This window comes from Haliaeetus leucocephalus, unplaced genomic scaffold, assembly GCF_000737465.1.
Source record: "Haliaeetus leucocephalus isolate CR32 unplaced genomic scaffold, Haliaeetus_leucocephalus-4.0 Scaffold384, whole genome shotgun sequence".
Taxonomy (NCBI): domain Eukaryota; kingdom Metazoa; phylum Chordata; class Aves; order Accipitriformes; family Accipitridae; genus Haliaeetus; species Haliaeetus leucocephalus.
In genome coordinates this window covers 1,696,224-1,702,922 of record NW_010972820.1, presented here as the reverse complement: position 1 = coordinate 1,702,922, position 6,699 = coordinate 1,696,224, and positions in this window count along the sequence as shown.

Here is a 6,699-nt window from a genome sequence, read left to right as displayed (position 1 = left end):
TGCCGAATGATAGTCTTAAGCAGTTAGTTTGTGAAAATCTTGTATTGCCAGCTTAAATAAATAGTAAAATTGGTATAGCCTAGGTTGATAGCCTTGGCTGTTTAGCTGATAAATTTTATTCCAAACATAACAATACAGGCAACAATAATAACTTGATTGCTTTCTAAGTGTAGTTGGACATCCTCCCATTCCATTTAAACGCAGTATTCAGCAGTAGTGACCATAAAATATTTCACATTTCAAATTCTTACTTTCAAATGTTTATGATTTTCTGTTTTGCAAAATAAATTAGGGATCTTCTGTTATTGACCCATACTAATGCCACTTCTAATTTCAAAGCATGAATTAATTCTACTGAAAAATAATTTTGACGGAGAATTCCAAATCAAGTTCTGCCATCAGTTCTACCCTCTCCCTCAAAGGCAAGATTTCCACTGCTTTGCCAAAGAATAGCAAGGACTCAATTCTCATAAAGTCAGAGTACTTATCATGAGTAACTTGATGTACACAATCAACCACTTTGTTGGAATACACACATTCATAAAGCTCTGCATCTACACAAACTCTTTCAGGATTGATGCCTTCATTCAGCATAACCTTAATTTTAAGGAAGGTCTGTCTTCTTTAGTTTAAGCCACTGAAGAAACTTCACTGAAATCCTTTTCTGTTGGAATATGCAGTTCCACTGAAATCACAATGCTCCACGAAATTGAACTTATTTTGCTGAAGTCTTGGTTTGAAAGAAAAACCTCAAAAAAAAAAAAAAAATTTGAACTGTTTCTGTTTCATTTCGGTCTATCCAAAACAATTTGGGGAAGAAACTTTGTTTTTTGAGGACTTCTAAATTTATGTCTTTCATTTCAAAAGGAGACATTTTTAATTTCAAAAACCTCTGAAATGGCACCCTGGTAAGTAGAAGAAACTGGTTTTGTTGCTTTATGAGGCTGCTTCACCCCATGGTGCCTGGCATGGTCTACTTGCCACCTGCATCCATCTGTCCTTGGTTAGTAATCTGCTGTGGGTACTGCTGTTGGTACCTGACTTCCTAAGATGTGGTGACTCATCTGAAGAAAGTCTTTGAATATACAGGGAGTTAATGCTATTTAATTATTTAGAAGCTATTTTAAAATATTTTGAACTCCTACCCAGTGTCTTCATCTGGGGTGAAAAAAATGGGTGAAAAAAAGCTGCAGGAGGAACTGTGGGGAAATGTAAAGACAAAGATGTAAACAAGATGCTTACTGATTATCATAAATACAGGCAGATTTCATTCAAAGTAGTTGAAATCTCCAACTTGAATAGTAGTTCAAATCAGTAAGAAAGACACCATGTATTATATGACTATTTAATTTTGGACTAGATTTATGCTTTTTAGTGATTTTCTTAAAGAATGTTTAAGCATCTCTCACTCTTAACCATTAAAGCACACTAATCAACAGTCATATATAAGGATTATACAAAATTTGATACCTTTTTTTGCTAATCACAAAGAAGCCTACATCCATCATTTGTTCAGATTTTTAATTTGGCCATTTTAATATGATAAATGATGATTAATGTTTTAATGTTAGCTAGATGCTTTGGGATGGAGGTTGCTATCTAAAGTGCAGAAAATATTTTCTAGGATTGTTTTATTAGGTAAATAAAACAACAATAAAGGTGCTAGATAAATACAAAATCTAAAATACACATTCCATATTTAAAAAAATCCACACTAATTTCTGAAGTGAAAAAAATAATTTTGAAGGAAATGTAACTTTTATGTCATTGTGTCCTTTGAACTTTAGACTTTATAGATATCTGCCTCTCACCTCCATTCTAACACTGGAATGGGAAAACAGGCTTTCCTACGGTTTCAGTTCTGACACACTTTCTCAGTTTGAAACTCCTGTAGTTGCTGTCCTGGATAAACTAAAAGGAAGAAGACATCTGCAGAAAAGACAAGAGATCTTTGAACAGCTGGATTATCACATAAATATTCATTTTCAGTGTTCAACTGGCAGCTTCCCTTAGTTCAGTGGCTTTCCTTACCTAGTAGGCTTAGGTTGTAGTAGAAAACAGTTACAATAGTTTTAAGTTGATTTTTTTTTCCAAAGGAGTAGTAGGCTTAATTTATACAAAATAAGCCATTATACATAAAAATCCATTATAATGGTAGATTTTTATTAGTTATTTATTTCATTTGTTTTCTGACATTTTCTGCTGCTGAGTGGCAGACATTAAGGGGAAAAAAAACCAATGCCCCAAACATTAGTATTGGAATGTTTTAATTTAGTCAGGTATAGGAGTACACGGTTATATTACTGTCTACTGTCAGATCAAAAATGTAGCATTAGGTGTAATGAAATATGAACAAGTATGAGGCTGTTTGCTTATGGTTTATATGTGTATTCCAGAACCAAATATATGACAACATGGAATTAACGGTCTCTCTCTACAAAATTAAAAAAAAAAAAAAAGAAAAACGTGTGAAAGTTCTTTTTAAAACAAAAGAAAAATATTTATGTGTTATTAATTCATTTCACTCTGCTCCAATCTGTGAAATACAAACATGTATTTCCAGTAAGATATCCTTGAAGGACTAAATGTCTCAGGGGACTGGTAATCACGTTTTTTGGAGCCTTTCACCTCTAGTTCACTGATTCAAATACAACCAACATGCAGTAGTGACGGAAAATCATTGCCATTTGAAAGCTGGTTTGTGGCCTGTATGAAATGAACTGGTTATTTCACTCCATTTCTTAGAGGATCTTGAAAACGCACTCAGCACTTTCAGAAGCACCAGCGCTGAGAACCCCAGGCTCCTCGCAGGATCTGGCCAGGTCCCTGCAGAGCCACAACCAGGGCTGGTTTCTTTGGGCATGGCAGAGGCCCGGGCTAACAAATAAAATCTCCTTCCAGGCAAATTTCCTCAGTACGCTGACCACTTGGAGCAGAGAAGTCCTTAGTCACCTGGAAGGTCTTGGTGGGCAAACATTTTCTCCATGCCGGGTACCCAGCCAAGCCAGGCTGCAACGGCAGCTCAGTGTGGGCTCACGGCATGGCACTGCTGCTTGCTATGCCCTACAAATGCTGGGTGAAAACCGAGTTTCGCTTTCCATTTCTGCCAATCTGGTACTTTTCATTAGCGTTAAATATACTTAATTTAGGAGGAAAAAAACAACAGAAAGACACCACAGAAATGACAGGGGAAAGTGCACTAGTTTCTTTTATTACACAGAAGTACATACCTAGTTAGGAACAGTTAATAAATTGCCCTTTGCCAAGATCATACCAACCATATTCTAGAAAACCTATCTGACAATAGTTTTTCTCATTATCTGCAAATTATCTCAGTTCTATGTTTCCCAGTGAAGGCTTTAAAGTGTCTCCTTTATTATTTCATTTCCTTTACGTCAGGGACTTTTCTTCACAAAGGTATATCTCTTTTTAAGAAAATATACTCATCATTTTTTCTGAACATTTAATATGTTGCATTAGGAGCTTCCTCAGAGGAGAGAAAGAAAAGTCTGTCTTCATTAACCACTAAATATTAAGTGGGGAAATTAAAACATTCGGATGTCATGTCAGCTATATACATTGTCTTCTATGATGTCACATTTGATTTTCTTTTCTTATGAATTTGACAGCATCATATTAAAAATTTGATTGCACAATGACAGTACAGGCTTTGAATTATTCAGCTTATGAGTGCACTCTTACAGGAAGACTATTTTGTATTTCTTGCCATTTCTGAAAAACTGACATTTAAAAAAATGTAAAAGGAAAGGGAAAATTATTGCTAATAACTAATTAATAACTCAAGCTTGGCAGAGGTAACCTCGTTTTAATAGAATATCACACAAATTAAAAGCAGATTAAATATAACATGCAACGTATTTCAAAAGTCACTTGAAACATAATTCTCAGGGTGACATTTTAGCCCCAGTGAAATCGATGGCAAGACTCCAGTTTCGGTGGAGCCAGGACTTCCTCCTAACCAAAGAAAGCCCGTACATTTCCAATCTGGTTTTAGTAACTATCTGTCAGAATTCTTGTGATACTTAATTAAATTGGCTTTACCCATCCCTTCTCTTAGAATACGGTCCAGCTATTAATGCTTACTGAAGTCAATGGGGCTTTTTCCACTTGACTCCCACAAGGGAGTCAGACCCTTAAAGTTGGAACCTCTTAGGTAATTTTTGCAATAGTCTTTCAGGGTTTATACTGTGTATTTTCCTATGATGACTAGGTTCTGCCAGCTTTCTTTTTTGTTCCCTTTTACCTCTGTCTAGTGTTAAATAAGTGGAATCTGTTGGTTCATTTGTATCAAATAACTTCAGCTGTAAACCTTTTCAGAGCAACCAAATTTGTATTTTCTTCATTAAAATTTAAGGTTATTTTTAATCAGTAATGATATTTTTAAATCTTTGAAGTTGGAAACATTTGCTCTCCAGCTTGATTAAATTCAGCTAGTCCTTTCACATATCAGAACCATAAAACAAATAATGCCATTTTAAGAAACATGCTATTCGCACCACCTAAAATGAAATTTTAGTGGTATCAGATATGAAAATGTCATTCAAAATCAAACCCTTTTTCCAGTAAATATGACTATTATTAAACTAGTTGGTCCCAATAAAACTGCCCCTAGCTATACATACTTTATTCTTTCTCACAAGAATTATCTCAGCTGAGCTGTCTGGGCAGGTAAGAACTATAGGCTTGAGTACAGCTCAGAAGGGTAAAGCGTAGAATATTCCATAGGAGACATGAAATAAATCCTTCCAGGTACAGCAATGGGGAAAAATACAAATGATCTTTTCACATCCTGGTTCCTCAAAAATGGTTAGCAGAGATGTCTTTGATTCTGCTCGCAGCAGTGCCTGGGAAGAACCTCATACCGATTTAGCTGGGATCAGATTCACGACCACAGTTATACCAAGAAATGTGCTCGTATTCCCTCAGAAATATCTGAGGTTTACTGAAGAGTTTAGTTTGTCATTAAAAATATATATTTTGCTGTTCTTCATCTCTCTTCCAACATCTTTCTCTTCCAGTTTGAAGATGACAAGAGTGCCTGTTTTCATTATAAGCAATGGAAATTAGTTATGGATCACTTACTTAAATTATTTTAGTTTACCTTTTTAACCTGAATCTAGTCTGTTTCAACACATGAATCATCCGGGGACAGCATTTTTTTATTCTTAAACAAACAGTTACACACTTGTGTTGCTTTCCTACTGATAAGCCAAACTTATTTCCAAATGTACAGTTGGAACCAAGATATCACAATTCAATAACATTTCATCCTGCAGTATCAGTCTGCAAACATTCTGCCGGAAATAAAAACGCGGGAGCTTCCAGGACAAAATCCTCCTGCCCTTATCATTTACTGCTCAACCTCTACTCAAGCAAACTCCAGTTGAAGACCACAAATTGTACCTATACAAGTGCAGAGTAAAAACTGCAGAATAATATAGCCCTCTACCAAGTTCATGTGTTTTTAACATCCATCCTCATCAAAGGCTTCATGGTTTAAACACTGTTTGCAAAAGCACTACTGACTAAGCTGAAATCAAAATCAGAGTGTTTCCCTTACAACTATTTGTGGTTTGACTGAGAACAGGTTGACCATTACAGGTGACAGAGAAAGTTATTTCCATAATAACCTTTAAATCTTATTGTTTCAGATTGCCACCCGCCGTGGCAGTTAAGATGTGATGAAACCTTTCTGATGAGTCTCATACAGATTCCTCTCTGTATTGCAAGAAGAAAAGTCATCCACCTGTAAATTGTACAGAAAAACTAAATCTGCAGAATTACAAGCTTTCCCTTCCCACAAACGTTGTGCGTTACTTGTATGTCGAACCACTTGAATCCCTTTACCCAGTGTGAAGCAGGACTAAGAAGTCCTCCCTCTGTGAGTGAGAAAGAATACTATGAAAAAGTATAAGTGAAGCACAGGAAAAAAACCAACGCGAAACCAAGCAAAAGCTCCAACAAAATTTAACAAAAAGCAGGAATTGTGGAAAAAAAAATGACATTTTCCTCCAGCCTCTTTCAGTCTTAAGTGTTATCACAGCACCAGCTTCTGGAGAAGGGAGTGAAGCTTTGGTGTGAATCTTATATTCGTACTTGTTGGCTATTTGGCAAAGAGGCAAGAGGTTGCGCTTTTTTTTTTTTTTTTTTTAAAGGCAGTTTCCAGGTCTTTAACATTACTCTGAGCCAGAGATGCTAAATAAAAGAAGGAGGAAGCGCTGCTGCCATAACAACCCTTCGACAGGGAACTATTGGGATACAGATAGTTACTACACTACCTACAACCAACCGTGTGCATCATGACACATAAAAACCAGAAAAGGCTTCTCAGCCTCAGCATCCCATCATTTGCACTCTCGGCTCGGGGCGGCGAAAGCCAAATAAGCACAGACTTCTCCCCCCCCCCCCACATACCCCCCCCCCGCGCTTTATTTATTTGGGGGGCAGGGGGACAGTGTCAGAAAAGTCCAATTCAGCGCTGAGTCCTGCACGAAGCCGCCCCCGTCCCCCGCGGGAAGGGCCGCGCTCCAGCGCACCCGGCGGTCCCGGGGGGGACACACGGGGACCCTCCCCCCGCCTCCCGGGGGGTGACTTCGGGGAAGCAGCCAACTCCGCTGAGCCGGGTCCACCCCACCTTCACTCGGTCCCTTGCAAAAGTTGAGGTGCTGCCCCCTCCCC